Raw genomic sequence first — 24,073 nt, 5'->3', positions numbered from 1 at the left:
AGAGCCATTTGAACCATTTTTTTGAACCACACTTTCCTAAAATTCTCCCAATAAACTGAAGTCGACCATTCGCCTTCCCTACCACAGTCATATGCTCTTTCCATTGCTTCGAGCCTCTCAGATAACTGTGGACTTATTCTGTATGCTCGTACCTCGGTTAACAAATCAAATGGCTCTGAGCACTATGGGACTTAACATCTGAGGTCATCAGTCCCCTAGAACTTAGAACTACTTAAACCTAACCAACCTAAGGACATCACACACATCCATGCCTGAGGCAGGATTCGAACCTGCGACCGTTGCGGTCGCGCGGTTCCAGACTGAAGCGCCTAGAACCGCTCGACCACCTCGGCGGGCCTCGGTTGACAGCCTGCAGTGTGACACCGTATCCGGAACTCTAGAAATATGGAATTTGCCTGTTGCCCTTCATCTATAGTTTGCAGTATATCATGTGAGAAAAGGGCAAGCTGAGTTTCGCAAAGAGCGATGCTTTCTAAATCCATGCTGATTAATGGACATCATCTTCTCAATCTCAAAATTTTTTTTATATTCGAACTGGGAATATGTTTAATGATTCTGCAGAAAACCGAAGTTGGTCTGTAACTTTACGGTACTGGACTTTTGCCCTTCTTATATACAGGAGTTACCTGCGCTTCTTTCCAGTAGCTTGGGACTTTGTGCTGTTCGAGAGATTCGCGATAAATGCAAGCTAGGTAAAGAGCCACTGTCGCAGAGTACTTTTCTTGAAACCGAACTGGGACTCCATCCGGACCTCGTGACTTACTTGCTTTCAAATCTTATTACTATGTCGTCCAAATGTCCACACGGAATCTTTCCTATGGTCAAATGACGATATGCTTGTACGATTCTCCTGCGTGAACGATTTCTTGAACGTCAAATTTAAAACTTCGGCTTTCGTTTTGCTGTCTTCAACTGCCACATCAGACTGGTCAACAGGGAACTGAATGGAAGCCTTTGACCTGCTTAGCGATTTTGCATACGACCAGAATTTTCTCGGGTTCTTTGCCAGGTCCTTTGCTAACATATGACGATGGTAGTAGTTGTATGTTTCGCGCATAGATCTTTTCACAGAGGAACCTGTCTCTATTAATGTATAAAATGCATGGTTGGCCGTCAGTTGCTTCTATTTAAACCCAAATATCGATCGGTTTCAGTCACAGACCATCTTCACGGTTTAGGGTTAAAACAGTTTAAGCCACAACATTGCATCTGTCTTCATCTTCTCTTCAGATATTAGGCAGGAATCGTCTGTTACTGTACCCATTTCTGTCGGGGTCTTCCCCTGTCTCATCTCCCATAGCACTTGTAATTTCTTGCCTTTAAGGGAAGTCTCTCACTCTCCATTCTTTGTAGATGTTCATTCCATTTTCTTCTGTAATCTCGTCCATTTTCTTCTGTAATCTCGATTTTTTATCATTGAGGCTAAAGATTTGCAGTTTTTCTCTAATATCTTGATTTCTTAGCCTGTCTTCTCTTGTGCAACCTTTAACACCCGCAAGGAATTTCATTTCTTGTGCCTGAATCAGGCTTTCTTGCTTCTAGATAATCATCCAAGTCTCACTTCCACAGAGCAGTGTGGGAAGTGCAACAGTTTTGTAAAATTTAATTTGAGTGTCTTTCCCGGTTTTGTTTTTTAGGTGTCTGTTAACTGTTCCGCATACCTGACTGAATTCATTAAGCTTAATTTCAATATCTCTGCTGTAGCTATATGTCATTTTACATCCGAGGTAACTGAAATGGTTTACTTGCTTTAAAATCTCCTGATCTATCTGTTTTGGTTCTGATTGATTCTTTCCCCATGCAGGCCATTGTCTTAGTTCTTTCTTTTGAAATTTCCATGTTAAATTTTGCACTTATTTGTTTTAGCAAGTAGATTCCTTTCTGAAGGTAAATTTTCTTGTCTGCTAGGATCACTGCATCATCAGCATGTAGTAAATTATTTAGAAGAATATTCCTGTCTAGGTAGATGCCTTTCTGAAATTCTGATTCCCATATACGTATTATTTCATTAATGTAGATGTTGAGCAAAGTTGGAGAGATGCAGCAGACTTGTCGCACCCCTTTGTTACTCGGTATCTCATTGGTTGTTTTACCATTGAGATCTAGAGTGATATTTGTGTCTTGATATAAACTTTTTATCGCATTTACTATATGCTTTGGATATCCGCGATTCGTCATTATTTGCCAAAGCGTCTGTCTATTGAAATTGTCAAAAGTAATGCGTGTTTCTTTATTATACTCTCTCCATTTTTCTATTATTTGCTGTAGAATAAATCTGCATCTGTTGTGGAGCGTCCTTTCCTAAAACCCATTTGTTCCTCATGCAGTAGTGCTTCTGCTATGTTTTTAAAGACTTGTATTTACAATCTTAGCATACACCTTGTATGCTGAGTCCAGTAAACTTATTCCTCTGTAATTACTGCATATGTCATTGCTTAAACAACGGCCACGTCTCATGTGCAAAGCTTATCATGAATTCCAGTATACAATACAGGACTTTCAGAAGCAAACATACTAATAACAAGGGTAAACAGAGCAATAGCCAGTATTTGAGATATCGACCCAGGTGGAAACCATCGGATTCACATCAGGCGAATTTGGTGGCCAAGACAGTAACGTGTTTTCACTATCATGTTCCTCGAACCACTGTAGCACGGTGCTGGCTGGACAATTAAACTGCTGAAAGATGGCATCGTCGCCAAGGTGTCATCAAGCATGAAGGGATGCAAGTGGTCCGCAGCTGACTCGGTGAGTTCGATTACTACCACAGGTTCCATGAAAGCGCAGGAGAATGTCTATTGTAGCATCTGGGTCACTATCGACACAACATGTACACAAATCAGCGGCCAGTTATTTATGGGAATTATACGACTTGTGAGTGGTCCCAAATAGCTCCACAAATCGACCAAAGAAATGCGGAATCGATGACAGATTCGGCGATATACCGAACAAAATATAAACTTCATTGTATAAGTAATAAAAATTAGATGACTACGTAATTTCTGCACTTTTACATAACTAAAGAAATTGCTCTAGATGCAAGTACAATACACATGCGCAAACACAGAGAAATCTATATTATAATTATTGTTGTTATTTTGTACCGAATAGAGCGTTCCTCATCATGATCAGAGGTGAGAGTTTCCTGTTATTATTGATAAATGCGAAAGTTGTTTGTGAATAACAAGCCGGCCGGTGGGGCCGAGCGGTTCTAGGCGCTTCAGTCTGGAACCGCGCGACTGCTACGGTCGCAGGTTCCAATCCTGCCTCGGGCATGGATGTGTGTGATGTCCTTAGGTTGGTTAGGTTTAAGTAATTCTGGGTTCTAGGGGACTCATGACCTCAGATGTTATGTCCCATAGTGCTCAGAGCCATTTGAACCATTTGCGAATAACTGAAACATGTTTTATATAAGCTCGCCAAAAAATTGATCCGATGTTTGTCATTTTTGTGCTTTTTTAAAGTTTACCTTTTTGTGAGGAAACAGTTTTTTAGCGCTATATGACAAATCTGTATTTTTTTTTATTTTTACTACTATGTTCCTCTGTTTGGCGTTACAAATCATCAATTTTCGAATAATACCCAAATTAAATATTAGTAATTTCAGTTTTGCTTTAAATACTGTTTACTTTTATGTAACAGACAGGAGGATAGCTATGCTGAACACGAAGTGTTCCATCGGTTACACGGACCTTTATAAATCCTCACTCAGTTTCTAGATGGTTCACCGTTACAGGTTTCTAGGTGAATCTTGTAAGACACTGCAAACAAAGCGGTCGAAATGAGGTAATGCCCGATAGATATGCAACACACCTAACATATAGGTAATGCAGTTGCGATCGTAATTCACCAAAGCTAGAAAAACTATCATAGTCTACGTTTTCTTACAGTAGGCTACGGTAGTTTTACAATTCCAGCCTGGAGCGATTCAGGGAAGTCACGGAAAATCTAAATTTGGATGGCCGAACGCGAATTTGGACAGTGGTCTTCCGAATGCGAGTCCAGTGTGCTGAGCACCGCGCCACCTCGCTCGGTTGCTATTCTGAGATGAAAAGGTAGGCGCAGAAGAGTTATTCATGGTGGGTCGCACCAAACCAGTCATACGACTAATAAGAAAAACTCTCTTCATTCGCGACGCGCACAGTCACTATTGTAGAGAAGCAGCCTACTCACGCCTTATAAAATTCACATCAGTCTTTCCATTGTGTGCCAGCCAGTCCGCTGTAACTAGCTCTGACGTCATAAATGTTGCGCAATACTTTAAAAATCAAGTAAATAAGCTGAAACATTTCTAGCATGTCAGGAGTAATACTAAATCAATATGTGTTGAATATCAGTTCAATAACTTTAACTATTTTCGAAATTTGGACATTTCTCTGTAAAAATCATTGGCGCAACAGAAAAGAGCTAGAAACTTAAAAATTTATATTTAGATTCCTTTTGCATAATAATTTAGTAGAAACAGTATTCTGGATCTCACAAATTAAAATTTTAGTTGAAATTCGTGATTTTCTGGTTTTTGTCTTAGAAATTAAGGAAGCAAGATAGATTAAGTAGGCGAATAAATAAAGCTAGGATGTTTAAATTTAAGTAGAATGGAGATCTGCTATAATCATAAAGATGTGAGAAGTTTCAACTTAATAACTATAAAACTATAGCGATAGCGTATCTCTAAAGGGCAAGTTCAGAGCTTGTCTACTGCATATAGTGTAATTAAATTAATTCTCTCGCCCAAAATATTTGACTTAGCCACGCCAGACTTTTATTATGATTACTTACTTGTGTGCTGATTGCACAATTAAATTGAAAGCTTCATCGGCCATCAGCAAAGAAAGCAATGATTTATTCGATAACTTAAAGTGGTGCATTACTAGCCCAGCGGCTAGTCGGGAGAGCAGATTTGATCAGGCGTTCCCTTAGCCGTCAGCACCGCGGCTTTATATGTAAGAACGCTGCGCGAGAAAAGGAAGGCCCCAGCTCTCTCCAGATGCTGATTAGCGCACCACCTGTGCCGAGAGTCGCGTCGCGTCGGTATCATTGCTATAAACAGCCTCGGATGCCGTAATAAGTTACTCGGGATACGCGTAACCATGAAACCGTTTTCGAGTGAAGTGTTAATTCTGGGATGACTTTAATGATCTGTCTTCAGTTTGCGTATGTCGTATTTTCACGTGCCGCCGCAGGACAGACATTCTACCATTATTTTAGCGTGGCGTTTGATGAACATTATCATCATATTATGGCGAGCATTCACTTAAACATTTAATTTGAACAGTTATAGTTGCATCAGCGCATTAGACTCTGAACTGCTCTGGTAGTTGGATTGTGTGGATTCTTTTTTGTCTGTGACTTTCAGAATATAGTAAACATTTTAGAGAGAATGATTTTTGATTATGAATCCCAGACAATCTCCTAATTCCTCAGAGCTATAAACCGTAGCTATAAATGTATTTCTCAGATGAAGTGGGCACTAGGAATTCTAATTACAGGCTTCACGTTTTGCTAATCACTTTCTGGTTGCCAATATTGTAGTTAGAGAGCCAGTGTTGAGAACGGCAAACAACAGCATAAATACAAAACATTTATTCTATTATTCCACCCGCCGCCCCACATTATAACAACACTCCAATATCCAAAAGATGTTCGTCTCCCAAAGAAGTGAGCCCCTGGTGGATATGGTACGCTTGCACTTCACTTGGAAAAGTTTCTTCCCAGCGAGATGTCTCCTAAAGGATTTCTTTTCCGCAGCTCCCATGCAGCCGTCACGCGTGACAATGTATTCCATAAGACTCCGCCGGGAGCACGGCGCGCCCACCTCGGCAGAGAAGAAATATTCAGCTCCCCGGGGAGGACTGGGAAGTGCTTCATTTATGACTGCGAAAAGTGGGCTGCGGTTGCGCAGAGTCGGCGCCAGCATCCATAAATCTAGCGCCGTGGCGTTCGCGCAGGCAATACAGATCCCGTACAGGAGGTGAGGTGAACACGGCAGCTGCCTCCGCCGCCTCATTCACTTACTCAGCGGCAGCAGCAGCCCAGCAGCCCAGCGGCGCGACCAATTCCCGGGAGTGTCGTGGTACCAACGCCACGCAGTAAGTCGCTTTATTTGGAACACCGAAAAGGTGCGGCATCTACAATACCTAGCGGAAGTACGTCACAAATGGTTCAAATGGCTCTGAGCACTATGGGACCCAACTGCTGAGGTTATTAGTCTCCTAGAACTTAGAACTAGTTAAACCTAACTAACCTAAGGACATCACAATCATCCATGCCCGAGGCAGGATTCGAACCTGCGACCGTAGTGGTCTTGCGGTTCCAGACTGCAGCGCCTTTAACCGCACGGCCACTTCGGCCAGCCTGCGAAGTACGTCACATGACGTACACTGTGAAGAGTGGTCACTTGATGACGTGCGCCTTTTCATTCCTCCTGCATCTGCAATACGCATTTTGTTTGTCATTGCTTGCTCAGGCTGTCAAACAGTGCTAACTCTTAGGTCCCTGTCCAACCACGCCCTCCGAAATCGCGACATATTCGGAAAACAAAACACCCGAATATTTGTGACAAGTCAGAATACAGATGAAATTACTGTGATTCAAACGAGCAGCAATGCCACATTACGTTTCTTAATCAGTTTGAAGTCACAAAACTGAAGAAACTCATTCATGAGAGACCGTCCTCTTATATGCAAATAACATCGATTACTCCAGAACATACGAGTATTTCTATTACATAAATAATGAAGCCCAGAGTTTGTTAACCCAACGGCCTTGCCACAGTGGTAACACCAGTTCCCGTCAGGTCACCGTCGGGCTTGGCTAGCCTTGGGCTGTGCGGGGTAGCCGCGCGGTCTCAGGCGCCTTATCATGGTTCGTGCGGCACTCCCCGTCGGACGTTCGAGTCCTCCCATGGGCATGGGTGTGTGTGTTGCCCATAGCGTACGTTAGATTAAGTAGTGTGTAGGCTTTGGGACCGATGATCTCAGCAGTTTGGTCCTATAAGACCTTACCACAAATTTACCACTAGCACTTGGAAAGGTCTGCTGACCGCTGTCGTCAAGCGGTATGCACTCAGCACCTGTGAAGTAAATGGTGGAGCTACTGGAGTGAGAAATAGCGGCTCCAGTCGCTAAAACTGACAACGGTCGGGAGAGTGGTATGCTGACGACATGACCCTCCGTAACCGCACACTCATGGTGACATTATAGCATCTACGGGAGTCACTCCAAAAGAAATGCACACTTTTTTTTTAAATCCATCTTTTATTCTACATGTTTGCACATTTTACAGTGTGTAGATAATCCTTTAGGAACAATATTTTCATTTCTCCACATATTTTCCATCCATCTCAACTGCCTTACGCCATCTTGGAACCAGCATCTGTATACCCGCACGGTAAAATTCTGGACCAACCTGTTGGACCCACTGTTTGGCAGCGTGCACAAGGGAGTCATCATCTTCAAACCTTGTTCCACGAAGAGAGTCTTTCAGTTTCCCAAAGAGATGACACTCACATGGAGCCAGGTCAGGACTGTAAGGCGGGTGTTTCAGTGTTGCCCATCCGAGTTTTGTGGACGCTTCCATCGTTTTTTGACTGACATGTGGCCGTGAATTGTCGTGGAACAGGGAAACATCCTGCTTTTTCTGATGTGGTCGAACACGACTCAGTCGAGCTTGAAGATTCTTCAGTGTCGTCACACATGCATCAGAATTTATGGTGGTTCCACTTGGCATGATGTCCACAAGCAGAAGGTATGGTTTTGAATTATTTTTTTCTTGGGTGACTTTGCATGATGCCGTTCCATTGATTGCCTCTACGTCTCTGGTGAAAAATGATGGATCCATGCTTCATCAACTGTCACAATCCTTCCAAGAAATTCATCTCCACTATTGTCGTACTGTCCCAAAAGTTCGCTGCATACCGTTTTTCTTGTTTCTTTGTGAGCCACTGTCAACATCCTGGGACCCCACCTGCCACAAACCTTTTTTAACGCCAACACTTTCAGTATTCTGCAAACACTTCCTTCTCCTCCAAAGTAGCGTGACAATTCGTTCACTGTGATGCGTCTGTCAGCAGTCACCAATTCGTTAACTCTCTGCACACAGTCTGGAGCGTGTGCAGTGCGAGGCCGCCGGTGCGACGACAATCCTCAATATTGCCGTTTAGATTAGATTAGATTAGATTAGATTAGATTAATACTAGTTCCATGGATCATGAATACGATATTTCGTAATGATATGGAATGAGTCGAATTTTCTAATACATGACATAATTAGGTTAATTTAACAACATACTTAAGTTAATATAACAACTTTATTTTTTTGTGTTTTTTGTTTTTCTTTTTTCTTTTTTTATTTTTTAAATATTTTTTTTCTTAATTTATATCTACAAATTCCTCTATGGAGTAGAAGGAGTTGTCATTCAGAAATTCTTTTAATTTATTCTTAAATACTTGTTGGTTATCTGTCAGACTTTTGATACTATTTGGTAAGTGACCGAAGACTTTAGTGCCGGTATAATTCATCCCTTTCTGTGCCAAAGTTAGATTTAATCTTGAATAGTGAAGATCATCCTTTCTCCTAGTATTGTAATTATGCACACTGCTATTACTTTTGAATTGGGTTTGGTTGTTAATAACAAATTTCATAACAGAGTATATATACTGAGAAGCTACTGTGAATATCCCTAGATCCTTAAATAAATGTCTGCAGGATGATCTTGGGTGGACTCCAGCTATTATTCTGATTACACGCTTTTGTGCAATAAATACTTTATTCCTCAGTGATGAATTCCCCCAAAATATGATGCCATATGAAAGCAATGAGTGAAAATAGGCGTAGTAAGCTAATTTACTAAGATGTTTATCACCAAAATTTGCAATGACCCTTATTGCATAAGTAGCTGAACTCAAACGTTTCAGCAGATCATCAATGTGTTTCTTCCAATTTAATCTCTCATCAATGGACACACCTAAAAATTTGGAATATTCTACCTTAGCTATATGCTTCTGATTAAGGTCTATATTTATTAATGGCGTCATAACATTTCCTGTACGGAACTGTATGTACTGTGTCTTATCAAAATTCAGTGAGAGTCCGTTTACAAGGAACCACTTAGTAATTTTCTGAAAGACAGTATTGACAATTTCATCAGTTAATTCTTGTTTGTCAGGTGTGATTACTATACTTGTATCATCAGCAAAGAGAACTAACTTTGCCTCTTCATGAATATAGAATGAAAAGTCATTAATATATAATAAGAACAACAAAGGACCCAAGACTGACCCTTGTGGAACCCCATGCTTGGTAGTTCCCCAGTTTGAGGAATGTGCTGATCTTTGCATGTCACGAGAACTACTTATTTCAACTTTCTGCACTCTTCCAGTTAGCTACGAAATAAACCATTTGTGCACTGTCCCACTCATGCCACAATACTTGAGCTTGTCTAGCAGAATTTCATCACGTAACCTGGTTGCCCGTCGAATAACTGTACTGCAATCGACAGCAGCACTTCCATACACCTTTTTCAACCTCTTGTAGATGTTCCCCACTGTCTCGTTTTCACAGAACAGGAATTCTACGGCAGCACGTTGCTTCTGACGAACGTCATGTGTAGAAGCCATCTTGAAGACATGCTGTGACGGCGCCACTCACGGGAACATGTTGAACTAAGTTTGAAAACAAGCGGGAAGGATGTATCCACACACTGTAAATCTTTCACAGATGCAGAATGAAAACTGTATTTTTACAAAAATAGTGTGCATTTCTTTTGGAGTGACCCTCGTATGATTACGAAAGTTATTGAATCAGTCAAGAAGGTTAGGAGAATGTTTTTACTAGATGCAGCAGATAAGAAGTTATTAGCATCTCACTTAGACGGTGAATTGGCATCACTTAGTTTCAGTAAGGTGGACATAGAGAAATTATGGGCAAAATTCAAGCAGATTGTAAGTCGTGGTGGGAGATTTATGAGCCTAGTAAGTTGAAAAAGATTGGAAAAGACCCACCATGGTTTAATAACGAAATTCAGAGGATGCTGAGGAAGCAGAGGCGCCGGGCGGTGTGGCCGAGAGGTTCTAGGCGCTACAGTATAGAACCGCGCGACCGCTACGGTCGCAGGTTCGAATCCTGCCTCGGGCATGGGTGTGTGTGATGTCCTCAGGTTAGTTAGGTTTAAGTAGTTGTAGGGGACTGATGACCCCAGAAGTTAAGTCCCATTTTTTTGAAGCAGAGGCTGTTGCACTATCGGTTCAAAAGGGAACGCACACGTGACAACAAGCGAAGGTTAGGAGAGATTCGTGCGTCTGTGAAAAGATCTATACAACAACTACCATCGTCACACCTTAGCACAAGATCTGGCAGAGAACCCGAGGAAGTTCTGGTCTTACGTAAAATCGCTAAGAGGGTCTGAGGCTTCCGTCCAGTCCCTTGTTGACCCGTGTTGTGAAGCAGTTGAAGATAGCAAAATGAAAGCCGAAGTTTTAAATGACGCGTGAAAGAAATCGTGCATGCTGGAGAATCGTACAAACATACTGTCATTTGACCATCGGACAGGCTCCAAAAGGGAAGACATTGTATTAACCATCCCTGGCGTAGAGAAACAACTGAGAGGTTTGAAAACAAATAAATCACCAGTTCCAGATGCAATCCCAGTTCGATTTCACAAAGAGTACTCTCCCACATTGGCTCTTTACCTACAGTGCATTTATCGCAAATCTCTCATCCAACACAAAGTCACAAGCGACTGGAAAATAGGGGCAGGTGACTCTAGTACATAAGAAGGGTGGACGAACGGACCCGCAAAATTTCAAATCAATATCCCTAACTTCTGTTTGCTGCAGAATCCATCAACATATTTTCAGTTGGAATATAATAAACTTTGAGAAGCTTATGTTCATGAATCAGCATGGTTTAGAAGGTATCGGTCGTGCGAAGCTTGCCCTTTTCTCGCATGATATACTACGAACTATGGATGAAAGGCAACAGGTAGATTCCATATTTCTAGATTTCCAGAAAGCATTTGACAAGGTTCCCCACTGCAGGCAGTTAACGAAGGTACGAGCATATGGAATAAGTTCACAGACGTGTGAGTAGCTCGAAGACTTCTTAAGTAACAGAACCGAGTATGTTGTCCTCGACGGCGAGTGTTCATCGGAGACAAGGGTATCGTCAGGAGTGCCCCTTGGAAGTGTGATAGGAGCGGTGTTGTTCTCTATGCACGTAAATGATTTGGCGGACAGGGTGGGCAGCAATCTGCGGTTGTTTGCTGATGATGCCGTGGTGCACGGTAAGGTGTTGAGTTTGGGTGACAATAGCAGGACACAAGACGACTTAGACAGAATTTCCAGTTCGCGTGATGAATGGCAGCTAGTCCTAAATATGGAACAATATAAGTTAATGAAGATGATTAGCAACAACAAACCTGTATTGTTCGGATATTGTATTATTAGTTTCCTGCTTTGCACAGTCAAGTCGTTTAAATATCTGAGCGTAAACTTGCAAAGCGATATGAGATGGAACGAATTTGTGAGAACGGTGGTAGGGGAGGCGAATGGTCGGCTTCGGTTTATTGGGAGAATTTTAGGCAGGAGTGGTTTACCTGTAAAGGAGACCGCAAATAGGACGCTTGTGTGACCTGTTCTTGAGTACTGATAGTGTGTTTGGGATCCGTACCAGGTCGGATTGAAGTAAGACATCGAAACAATTCAGAGGCGGGCTGCTAGATTTGTTAACGATCGGTTTGAATAACACGTAAGTGTTACAGAGGTGCTTCGGCAACTCAAATGATAATCACGTTCTTTATGGGAAACACTGCTGAGAAAATTTAGAGAACCGGCATTTGAAACTGACTGCCGACCGATTCTACTACCGCCAACATACATTGCGCGTAAGGACCACGAAGATAAGAAACGAGAAGTAAGGACTCATACGGAGGTATGAGCTCTATTTGCGAGTGGAACAGGAAAGGAAGTGACTAACAGTGGTACAGGGTACCGTCCGGTATGCACTGTACGGTGGTCTGCGGAGTATCGATGTAGATGCAGATGTAGATGTGACTGACGCCCTTTGGTTGAGGACGACACGGCGGTCGGTCTGTGCCGTTTGGCCTTTCGACGCCTGTTTGGACGGAGTAAGAGCAAGTAAGTGTCTGTTACAAAGGTAAAAATGAAAGAAAAGGAAACTATTACTGCGAGCCTCATTTAATTAGGGGAAAGCGAACATATGCGACGCCAAACATATTTCCCCTTAGGATCTCCTGAAGGCTGTTAGACATTCCTAACGGTTATGCCTGGGACTTCCCGGAGATGAGGGCCTGGCCATCTACCTGTCTACGAGCTTGGGAGAAGGGTGCCTGTGCTACCACCCCTGGTTGGTTGGTTAATTTGGTGGAAGAGACCAAACAGCGGGGTCATCAGTCTCATCGGATTATGGAAGGATGGGGAAACAAGTCGGCCGTGTCCTTTCAAAGGGACCATCCTGGCATTTGCCTGAAGCGATTTAAGGAAATCACGGATAAACTAAATAGAGATGGGCGGACGCGAGATTGAACCGTCGTCCTCCCGAATGAGAGTCCAGTGTACTAACCACTGCGCCACCTTGCTCGGTGCCACCCCTGGGCAGTAAAAGTACAGCCATACCGGCTGTACACTGGGAGCGCATCTCGGATGCTGGATCTTCCGCATACACGCTGCCTTCCTCGACACGCTACAAACAGGGGCTTGCAGATTTCTGGGGGCCGAGCCTGAGTGTAGCTTCACTCAACGAGAGCGCTGAGGGTCCGACAGGCGCCTACAGCCATCCCAGGTTGCAACGACGCGCAGGCCGCCTCCGCCTTATCCTCCCACGACAGGGCCGCAACAATGACCACAGACAACGTCAATGGCCTGCGCCAGGAGATTCCTCGTCGGGCACTGACGCGCTGCCCACTATATCCGTGCAACGCGGGCCCAACCCGGCTGCTGTCAGGTTCTTCTGGGAAGAAGACACAGTGACTGTGAAACTCTCGGAAATAAAAGAATTGAATGACGTCTCATTAGCGCCCCAGCGGTCCACAGTTCTCCACCACCACGCCTTCTCTCGATAATCCTACATTCAAGCCCGCCCGGTTAGGCGTGCGATCTAACGCATGCTTTCCGGGCAGGAAGGCGTGCCGGTCTCCGGTACGAATTCGCCCGGCGGATTAGTGTCGAGGTCCGGTGTGCCGGCCAGTCTGTGGATGGTTTTTAAGGCGGTTTTCCATCTGCCTCGGCGAATGCGGTCTGGTTCCCCTTTTTGCGCCTCAGTTACACTATGCCGGCGATTGCTGCGCAAACATTGTCTCCACGTAAGAGTATCCCATCATTACTCTACCACGCAAACATTTGGGTTTACACTCGTCTGGTGTGAGACATTCAGACGTTCCCGTTGGGGGGGGGGGGGGGAGGGGGGGGGGGAGAGAGGTCCACTGGGACCCGAACCCACAATAACCCTGGGTTCAGTGTGAGGAGGCGGTGGGGTGAGTGGACTGCTGCAGCCTGTTGTGGGGTTGCGAACCACTGAGGTGCAACGGCGGGAACGAAGCCTCTCCATCGTTTCTAAGTCCCCAGTTCCATACAATACAATACAGTACAATACAATACAACCCTACATTCACGTACGAGGTTGCTGCATCTCACAGGCTCCAATAAAATGTTATGGAAAGCCAGTTCCCCTCAACAGCACAGGGAGCTCTTCAGTAATCTCTGCAACATCTCTGATCCCAAGAATGCAGATGTGTAAGAAGTAGAAGTCAAAAATTAAATTCTTTTCTTGAATTTTTGTTGATCTTTTGTAACAGTTTTGAAAGATACGAGGGATAGTTTTTGTTAAATACAGTTCTAACAGTTAATATATTACTGTTGTATTCCTGTACTTCCATCATCTTAAATATACGCAGGGACTCAGTGTTAATGGCATCTGAAACAAAAACTTTCTTAGTGGCCTGCCAGTGCCCTGGTATGGCACCTAGACTAATCTTAATGAATAATCTGTTTTCAAATCTTTCTCGCTATTTTTTTGAGTGCTGAGGTGAAGGCATAATTGTTTGTTGTAAGAATACCTTCTCAATTTTTTGTAAGCAAATAAGTTGTGTACAAGAAGGGCTACTTTGTTTCTTTGATTCTTTTTATAAATGCGAGATTTTGCAACAAAATTAAAGGATCAATTTTTAGAAACTGCTTAATTGTGTTCGATTCATATTCATAAGTTTAAAATGTGGTTCAATGGTGCCTAAAATGTTCTCCTGTAATGGTACAAAAGTGTCGCGCCCTGCTCCGTCACCCTAGGGCTCAGTGACTCTTCAAACAGCAAAGTGTCGACACAGCCGAACAAAAGGCCACAGCTCAAAGTTCATATCAGTTTCAAGGTGGGTCAATAATTCAGCACAACTGTGCCCAACGCCACGTGAACTTGTTACGTGATGGGTATGTCGTCACACACGCTCTCGACAACCAGTTTTGAAATTACGCGGGTTTCTTATGAGTGGCCGAGGAAAACTTTTCAGACAGTGTTGCTCAGGATCGACACGGAAAGGCCTCAAGGGGTAGCATCAAGGGCACCAATGAAACCTCTGCTTCCCTTTGGGCTTTCATTTCCCACACATTTCGCTGTCTAAAAGGACGGTTTTCAGTGCGATAAGTGACGTGACGACATTGTTGTCAAAGTTCGTTACTGCTGCCACTATCTGGGCTTTTCAACCCTAGCCTTAGGACATCGCAGGGTTGCACCCTCATTGAAAGTGAGTTGACGCCTTTGGAGTGTAGTGCGACCGCAATTTTTGCTCTGGTGTACTAGAGATAGTTCAAAAACATTTTAACGTGACCCGGAGCAGCAAAGAGGTTTTACGCTTTTTCAGCTCTCCTGTTTCGCCCAATCCTATAGCATGATCACGGCGAGGTGCTATATTAAGGGAATAGTGTGGTAGGAAAATACTGAATTTTTGTAAAAAAAATTTATTTGTTTAAATATATTCATTCGTATATTTAATGTTATATTACGAATGTATTTTGTGAAATTCGAAAGAAAAGTGTAGGAAGAAAGAATAATTTTTAGTTCATTTGAACGTCTATGGGAACAGAGAAATTGTGAAGGGGAACTATGGGAATCACATTGGGAAACAACTTGGGACAGAACTGAAAAATGTGGTGAAGGAAAGTCGGGCACAAAACATGACTCTCTGTAGGAATTCACATGGAAGTCTGAAAGAAGAAACAATTGTACAACTGACTCATTATTATAGAAGAGCCATTCTTGACAATGCTCCAGATACTACGGCAATGAAGAGAGCAATCTCTGCAACAGTGGAGCAAGAGCACTGATGATAAATCACAAAACATTAAATGTCCAAAAGGTGAGAATTCTTTGTGTTCTTTAATCATGCCCTTCCCAAAGTAGAAAAACCAGAATCACACAAAACTGCTATCCATACTGCCCTGAAATCATCTGTTATTAGAATAATATCTATCAGAAGCTGACATCTGATAAAGTTCTCTCCAGACACCCTGCTGGAAAGACTGAAAATTCAGATGAATGTCTACGTAGCATAATCTGATAAAAGTACCCGAAGGATGTATTTGGGTCCAAAAGAAAAGTAGAAGAAACTGTGACAGAAGCCTTTTCACAGTTCAGTCAAGGGTGGTATCTGACAGAAGCAAAGAGAATAACAGAGACCACTCCACTGTCAGCGATACGGACGTGAAGGAGTGAAGTTAGAGACGAGCGAAGAGGGAGCAAAAGACCAAACGGTGCCTAGAATTCGGAAAAAAGAAGATGACAGTAATCCACATTAATGGACATACAAACTGAAAATGCTCAGAAGAGAATAGAAGGATCAACCTAGAGCCTAGGTGGATTTTAGACCACGGACCGGAGGATGAAATTTTTAGAGAAAACAACATCAGTGCTAATATTCTTGAGTAAAATTTTGAAAAGTAAGTAAACGAATATTTAGAAAAGAAAATAATGATATGTGAATATTTTGATTATTTCAATAAAAAGACTCAGAGCTTTCAAAATAAATTTTAAGGTAATCGTAAAAGACATACAAAAATGCTTACACAAAATTGTTTTTCTTTATTACTCGTATTAAATACAATCTTCAATTTTTAAGCAGGTTAAAGTACAGTAAATTTACAACACAAAATGAAAACGAAACAATGCTTTCTGAAAAACTAATGTACGTAATGAGTTGTAACTTAGTAGTTACATTAACAATATGCAGAAATTGAACTTTTAAAATTTGAGACTGACTGATTAATTAGGGAAAATGTTTCATTTTTTTTACTGGACTGTCCCTTAACATGTGCGTGAATAACATTGCAAACGATCCCTCTAAAACCCTGCCAGTTCCGCAACACTCTCGGTGCCATGCATGCAGCTTTTTTGGGTACGTTAAAAATGTACCTGTCATAAACTTCAACGCCGATTCAGCCGCGAGGGTACTCTAGAGCCTGAGGGTTAGGCAACCCCTTTTGAAAAACTAATTTGGGGTTTGCTTTGCTTCAGACGGTAGAGTAGCAGCGAGACTGAATGTGTGTCGAACTTTCTGACAGGTAAATTTTTAAAGTGCTTAACAAAGATGCCTGGGTGGCACCGAGGGTGTAGTGGAACTATAGGGTCTTAGAAAGACCCTCAGAAGATTTATTCACACACATGTTAATTTAGGACCCCGCAGTGATAATTGAGCCGTAGTTGTGTCCGGCTCTTCGAAAAGCGCGCCAGGCGGAGTGCTTTCGCTTCGCGTCTAGTGTTTGCGATGGCGCTTTCGGTTTGGCGCGCTGTTTGGATCGCTACCGCCCTCTGGCAGGATATGGAGCAAGTGTACGGTCGCATGACGATCGAGGAGTACCTACTGGGCTGTGACTGAAAGAGGTGGTGGAGCGAGCGGGGCCCTGTTGTTGGGGGTCGTCAACTGCTCGCCACGTGCTTTGGCCGACCTATTGGCTGTCAGGGGCTAAGTCTGCCGTACCCGCATGTACGTGGTTTATGAAGCTTAGAAGCCGTGGTGCACGAGATCAGCGCGTGGGACCGTGTGTCTTCTTATCGGCCGTTGAATATAGTGAAGTGTATGAGTTTCTTCAACAGTGGTTTTGTTGGAGTCTTCCCACCACAGTTTTCGTTTGCCTGTCCGCGGGAATGTGGTAATTGCTTCTTGGGCGGGCCGTCTCATTCACACCTTGATTGGGTGATTTAGGGTCGGTGTCGTGTGTCTCTGTGGTTCAGAGTTTGTACAGGCACCGCCCTTGCTACATCTTCTGGTTTTGGGTAACTCTGGGAGATGGTGGCTTGTAATGCAAGTTTTGGGGCTGATCTGCTGTGGCCCTGTAGACCACCTATAACTGTTCCTACTATTGTGATCTGGGCCCCTTTTGACGTGTCACTCCCTCACCGAGCTAAGGAAATTTTTTTTGGGAACTGCCTTTAATGTGAAGGTTTGTGTGCTGGCTTATTCACATTTATCTTGTAACAAATGACAAGTGTAATGTAAGTTATTTAATTGGCAAGAGAGAACTGTTTTAACTTTAGTACAAACTAGCTACTAATTTTTTTTAAGGAATTGTTCTCTTATATATACACATGATAAGTTTAAAATTTTATTATTGGGATGTTGTTAACGTCATAACTTGCAATCTCCTTTTCATAAAGAAAATTTGTCAGCTATTGGAAATTATTTTTGAATTTTTTTAAAGACCAGGCTTAAAGATTTATTGAGAAAGTCTTTTAAAATAAAAAGGTATCATTAGCAGTGTGTTATTTCACCAGCACCTCCTGGTCCCTACTTCGACGATAACGTTTTGGAATAACGTGTGTACTTGAGTTGTTTGTGAACCGCCCTAATTGATGGTTCAATCACGTCACTGGAGGGTGCGAAAAAGGATGGACAAAAAAGCATGTGAATCTTTTCCTGCTTAGGATCACGCCCACATTTCGTCGAATGGTTTTCAACGGTCCCTAGACATTCTAGCCCGTATATCAGAGCAAAAAAATTGTGGTCACACTACACTCGAAAGGTGTCATGTCGCGTTAAATGCAGCTGAGCTCCACCATGTCCTTAGAGTAGGGTTGAAAAGCGCTGGGGATGTCAGCAGTGTAGAACGTTGTTAAGAACTGAGGACTTTGTCGTTTTCGACAGCGAAATATGTGTGAATCAAACGCCCCAAGGGAAGGGGTGGTTGACTGCTGTCCTTTATGCCACCATAAAGGCCTTTTCGTGTCGATTTTGAGCAGCAGTGTGTCTGAAATATATTTCTCGTCCGTCCATAACAAAACCGCGTGATTTCAATGCTGGGTGTCACATTTCTGAGCTCCATCACAGAGGCGACAAAACGAGGTGTTAGATGTGGGTAAGAGGGGTGCGACACGTCCACAGTACGTTGGGCAGAATTGTGGTGAAATGTGACACCAATGTGACATGACTAATCCACCTGAAAACTCACGTGAAATTCTGAGCTGTGGCCTATTTTTCGCATGTGTCGACACCTTTGCGTTTGAAGCGTCGCTGAAACCGATGGCGACTTCGAAGAGGAAGCTTTTGCACCATTACAGAGGAAGATGGTAGGCATCTTTGAAGCAACTGTCAAACTTACGCGTCGGAATGTAAGACAATTACGGAGTTTCGAAACGTGATCCTATAAATTTGTTGCGCAGTGTAGAATGTTAACAAGACTCGAAGAGATATTGTAAGATACAGTATTTCTTAAGCAGACATTGTAGCACCACTTAACACAGAGGGAAGAAGACTAAGTTATAACGATGGATCACAAGCTTGTGTAGGTAAAGGGTGAAGAAGGAAAGCTGCAGTGCCCAAGGAATTGACCGAAGGAAATCACGAAACTATGGCCAATGGATACCGATTGACACCATTAACCCTGAACGGGATATAAGCAGTGTACCTCAAACTCTCTCATAGTATTCGGACATTTTGGAAACGTCATCTATGAAGCAAATGACAGTGGGTAAGTACATACTGGCCATAGTCGTCTATTGTTAATGCGTCAGTAAGAGCAAACGTTTTAATATTGACGGAAATTCACAGCAAGTTAAATGGCTTCACGTAGGTAAGAATTGCGTTGTTATCTCCAATTTTGAATGAGCGTTACTGTAGGTGGAGATATAGCTGAGCAATAATTAAGTTTTGATTTTGATTTGTTTTACTGTATTATGTTTACATTTAAAGTGAGCGTTTGAGTTTCAATGAAAATTTTCTGCCCGTAAGAAATCATCTGCTAAAATAGCTTTCATCGGAGCAGTGTTATTTGTAACTTTACACAGTCACACACGCAGTAACTGTTACTGACAAAATCCGCGCTACATCCGTCCCTTAGCTTACGCTCTGATCAACGAGAACATTACGACCACCGTTCTACTATCGATGCAAATCGTCCAAGTGATAACAGCTTCACTTGGCGAGGAATGACTGCTAGTCAGACACATTCACGGTGCATGTAGCATCAGTGAGTGTGTTGGCCGTGTGTAAAACGGGGAAGGCGCACAATCCATGTACCTGCCCGAGGGCAGACTGCGATGGCCCGGAGGTTCGGCACGAGCATTTCGGAAACTACGCGACTTGTCGGGTGCCCGAGGAGTGCTGTGGTGTCTTCAACATGTAGCAAAACCAAGGTGAACTGCAGCGGAACTAACATCAGACTTTAATGCTGGAGAGAGTACAAGTGTGTATGAACACACAGCGTACGGAACACACCTAACGATGGGCGTCCGCAGCCGACGACCCATGGATGTGCCAATGTTAACACCACGACATCGGTAACTACGACTGAAATGGGCACATAAACATCGGCATTGGAATCAAGTGACTTGTGTGTACAAATGTGGCACGAACTCAATTCAGTGACCTCCGAAGGCATCAGTGCTTCCACGGCACGATGCTTCGCCGCTGTTACACATGCCAAACGTGGACATACCGGTTATTAGGTAGTTGGTCGAACTGTTTTGGTTGATCAGTGCACCGTATATCTCGTATGCTGTTCGCATCGACCTATGCTGTGCAGTCATAAGAAACAAGATTCGTATTTAGAAGGGCGACGGTTCGGAATTCCGTCTAACCATCCAAATTAGGTTTCCCGTTACTTGCCTGCATCTCTTAATGCAAATGATGGAACGCTTCTTTTGCACAGTCGATTTCCGTTTTTTCCTGTCGGGGATAGTGCTTCGTCTGTAATAACCTCGTAGCTTACGGGTCGTTAAACCCTAATCTTTGTGCCATCCTTCCCTGTACGCTGTTTGCCACTTAGATATTTCTGTTCACTGCTCTATAACTGTTTCCCTAATAACTCAGCCTGCATAAGCATAAAAAAAACTTTCAGGGCTGCAAAGAGTACACAACTATTAAAAATGTAAGGACGTAATACATTTCCGACACATATCTGCCGGGGTAAATGAGAAAAGACAGTGTTACGGACTACAGGAAGAGCAGATGAAATATTCAGTGCTAACGACGAATGGAAGCCAGTCCTACAAAGGTTCAAATGGTTCAAATGGCTCTGAGCACTATGGGACTTAACGTCTGTGGTCATCAGTCCCCTAGAACTTAGAACTACTTAAACCTAACTAACCTAAGGACATCACACACATCCATGCCCGAGGCAGGATTCGAACCTGCGACCGTAGCAGTCGCGCGGTTCCGGACTGAGCGCCTTAATCCTACAAAGGAATTAGAGGTTACCACATTACGGCAGAGTACAGAAATTAAATGTGACGGGAGCAGACTTGAATGGCTTAAGGCAGGGAACTTCCTCGGCGATATGGCTTTATCGTCTCGTCATTACGACATGGCCACCAACAGCTGTGCTATTAAGGCATTAATTACCCTCGTAGTCATTCTCGTCTCCAGTGAAATAGATTCAGAAAATAAGCCGCCGAGACAATTATTGTTGCATCTTATCTTAGACTTCGCTCTCAGTAATGACATACGTCCTAAATTACGTCAGATTAGAATCTCTTGACTTATAAGAAATACATCGTGTGTCAGACACTTAACAACTGAGCTGTTCCCACCAAAACAAGAGTCCGCCCCCGGTAGCTGAGTGGTCAGCGCGACAGAATGTCAAACGTAAGGGTCCGGGCTCGATTCCCGGCTGGGTAGGAGATTTTCTCCGTTCAGGGACTGGGTGTTGCGTTGTCCTAATCATCATAATTTTCATCCCCATCGACGCGAAAGTCGCCGAAGTGGCGTCAAATCGAAAGACTTGGACTCGGCGAAAGGTCTACCCGACGGGAGGCCCTAGTCACACGACATTTATATTTTTACCAAAACAAGAAAAAGTGACTTGTACACTTATGTGCAGGAAGGTTTCACGAGTCTTTCTGAAATGCTGTTTACGTGTTGTTAATGATTAGAAGTCAACCTGCTCGTCGAGATATTCTACATGTGCTCGAATAAAAAAAAAAAAAAAAGTCACACTGTTTATTGATGACCAGGTTCCAGTATAGTGTTTATGCTGTATTGTTAAATCACTAGTAACATCCAAGTTCCGCGAAGTACACACACTTTCTTTATTCCTTTGCCGGCTGGTGTGGCCGCTGGTCCCGGCGGAGGTTCGAGTCCTTCCTCGGACATGGGTGTCTGTGTTTGTCCTTGGATAATTTAGGTTAAGTAGTGCGTATGTTTAGGGACTGATGACATTAGCAGTTAATCCACATAAGATTTCAAACACATTTGACCATTTTTTGATTTTGGTGTGGCCTAGCGGTTCTAGACGATTCAGTCTGGGACCGCGCGACCGCTCCAGTCGCAGGTTCCAATCATGCTCGGGCATGGACGTGTGCGATGTCCTTAGGTTAGTTAGGTTTAAGTAGTTCTAAGTTGTAGGGGACTGAAGACCTCAGATGTTAAGTCTCGTAGTGCTCAGAGCCATTTTTTTATTCCTCCCCTCATGGAGAAAGCAATTGTGTCAAAGTTTGGAGTTTAATTTCCGAAAGGAGTCTTGCAAGCAATATACGAAGGTCATCGCAAAAGTAAGGTCTCTTATTTTTTATAAGTACATAGACCTGTTCGAGATTCTGAAAAAAGTAGGGGTAAGCTATAGGGAGAGACGGGTCATATACAATATGTACAACAACCAAGAGGGAATAATAAGAGTGGACGATCAAGAACGAAGTGCTCGTATGAAGAAGGGTGTAAGACAAGGCTGTAGCCTTTCGCCCCTACTCTTCAAACTGTACATCGAGGAAGCAATGATGGAAATAAAAGAAACGTTTAGGAGTGGAATTAAAATACAAGGTGATAGGATATCAATGATACGATTCGCTGATGACATTGCTATCCTGAGTGAAAGTGAAGAAGAATTAAATGATCTGCTGAACGGAATGAACAGTCTAATGAGTACACTGTATGGTCTGAGAGTAAATCGGAGAAAGACGAAGGTAATGAGAAGTAGTAGAAATGAGAACAGCGAGAAACTTAACATCAGGATTGATGGTCACGAAGTCAATGAAGTTAAGGAATTCTGCTACCTAGGCAGTAAAATAACCATTGACGGACGGAGCAAGGAGGACATCAAAAGCAGACTCGCTATGGCAAAAAAGGCATTTCTGGCCAAGAGAAGTCTACTAATATCAAATACCGGCCTTAATTTGAGGAAGAAATTTCTGAGGATGTACGTCTGGAGTACAGCATTGTATGGTAGTGAAACATGGACTGTGGGAAAACCGGAACAGAAGAGAATCGAAGCATTTGAGATGTGGTGCTATAGACGAATGTTGAAAATTAGGTGGACTGATAAGGTAAGGAATGAGGAGGTTCTACGCAGAATCGTAGGGGAAAGGAATATGTGGAAAACACTGATAAGGAGAAGGGACAGGACGATAGGACATCTGCTAAGACATGAGGGAATGACTTCCATGGTACTAGAGGGAGCTGTAGAGGGCAAAAACTGTAGAGGAAGAAAGAGATTGGAATACGTCAAGCAAATAATTGAGGACGTAGGTTGAAAGTGCTACTCTGAGATGAAGAGGTTAGCAAAGGAAAGGAATTCATGGCGGGCCGCATCAAACCAGTCAGCAGACTGATGACCAAAAAAAAAAAAAGACCTGTTTATTTCTACAATGGTTTACGTCAGTTTACAGCTTGAACATTTAGCTATTTTTCAATATAATCACCATTTCTGTCGATGCATTTTTGTAGACGTTGTGGCAATTTTTTTATGCCCATGTCATACCAACTCTCAGAAAGTTATGAACCTCTTCTTTAACCTCGTCGACGTAGCTGAATTTCTGGGACCACAATTAACGCTGACAGGTACTGTGAGACTCTGAAAAAACTCAAACGGGCAATTCAGAACCGGAGAAGAGGAATGTTGGGCAACGGCGTACACATTATCCATGACAACGCTCGCCCACACATCACTCGGCAAACCATTGCCCTCCTGCATCAGTTTCAGTGGAACATTATCACCCACCGACCCTATAGTACTGACTTGGCGCCCAGTGACTATCACCTGTTTCCTAAGTTAAAAGAACATTTGGCCGGAAAGCGATTCAGCTCCGATGACTAGGTGAAAGAAGAGGATCATAACTTGCTGAACAGCATGGCGGCGAGCTGGTATGACTTGGGCGTAAAAAAACTTCCGCAGTGTCTACGAAACTGCATCGACAGAAATGGTGATTATGTCGAAAAATAGCTAAATGTTCAAGCTGTAAACTGATGAAAAACCATTGTACAAATAAACAGGTCTATGTACTTATAAAAAATAGGGGACCTTACTTTTGGGACTACCCTCGTATATAACAAAATAGAAGGAAAAAAATATAAACAAACCCAGTGTAATAGGCAGAATCCATGCATTGTTTCTCAAGGGCTGTTACCACATATTTTGTTGAAACTCGGTCGAAAGCTATCGACAACTTTCTCGAATATCCAGGAAAAATGGTAATTCACAGTTATTGCTTCATTGTATGAATTAGCTCATTACTTGCAAAACTTGCTCTGTGTTATCTCCACTTCTAAGGCCAGTTTATTCATTTACCTAATTAAAAATGTAATTTTTGCTTTGTGAGCTGTGATAATGAAATACCAAAATGTACA

This window comes from Schistocerca americana, chromosome 4 (genome assembly GCF_021461395.2).
Source record: "Schistocerca americana isolate TAMUIC-IGC-003095 chromosome 4, iqSchAmer2.1, whole genome shotgun sequence".
Taxonomy (NCBI): Eukaryota; Metazoa; Arthropoda; class Insecta; order Orthoptera; family Acrididae; genus Schistocerca; species Schistocerca americana.
Note: the sequence above shows the minus strand (reverse complement) of the source record.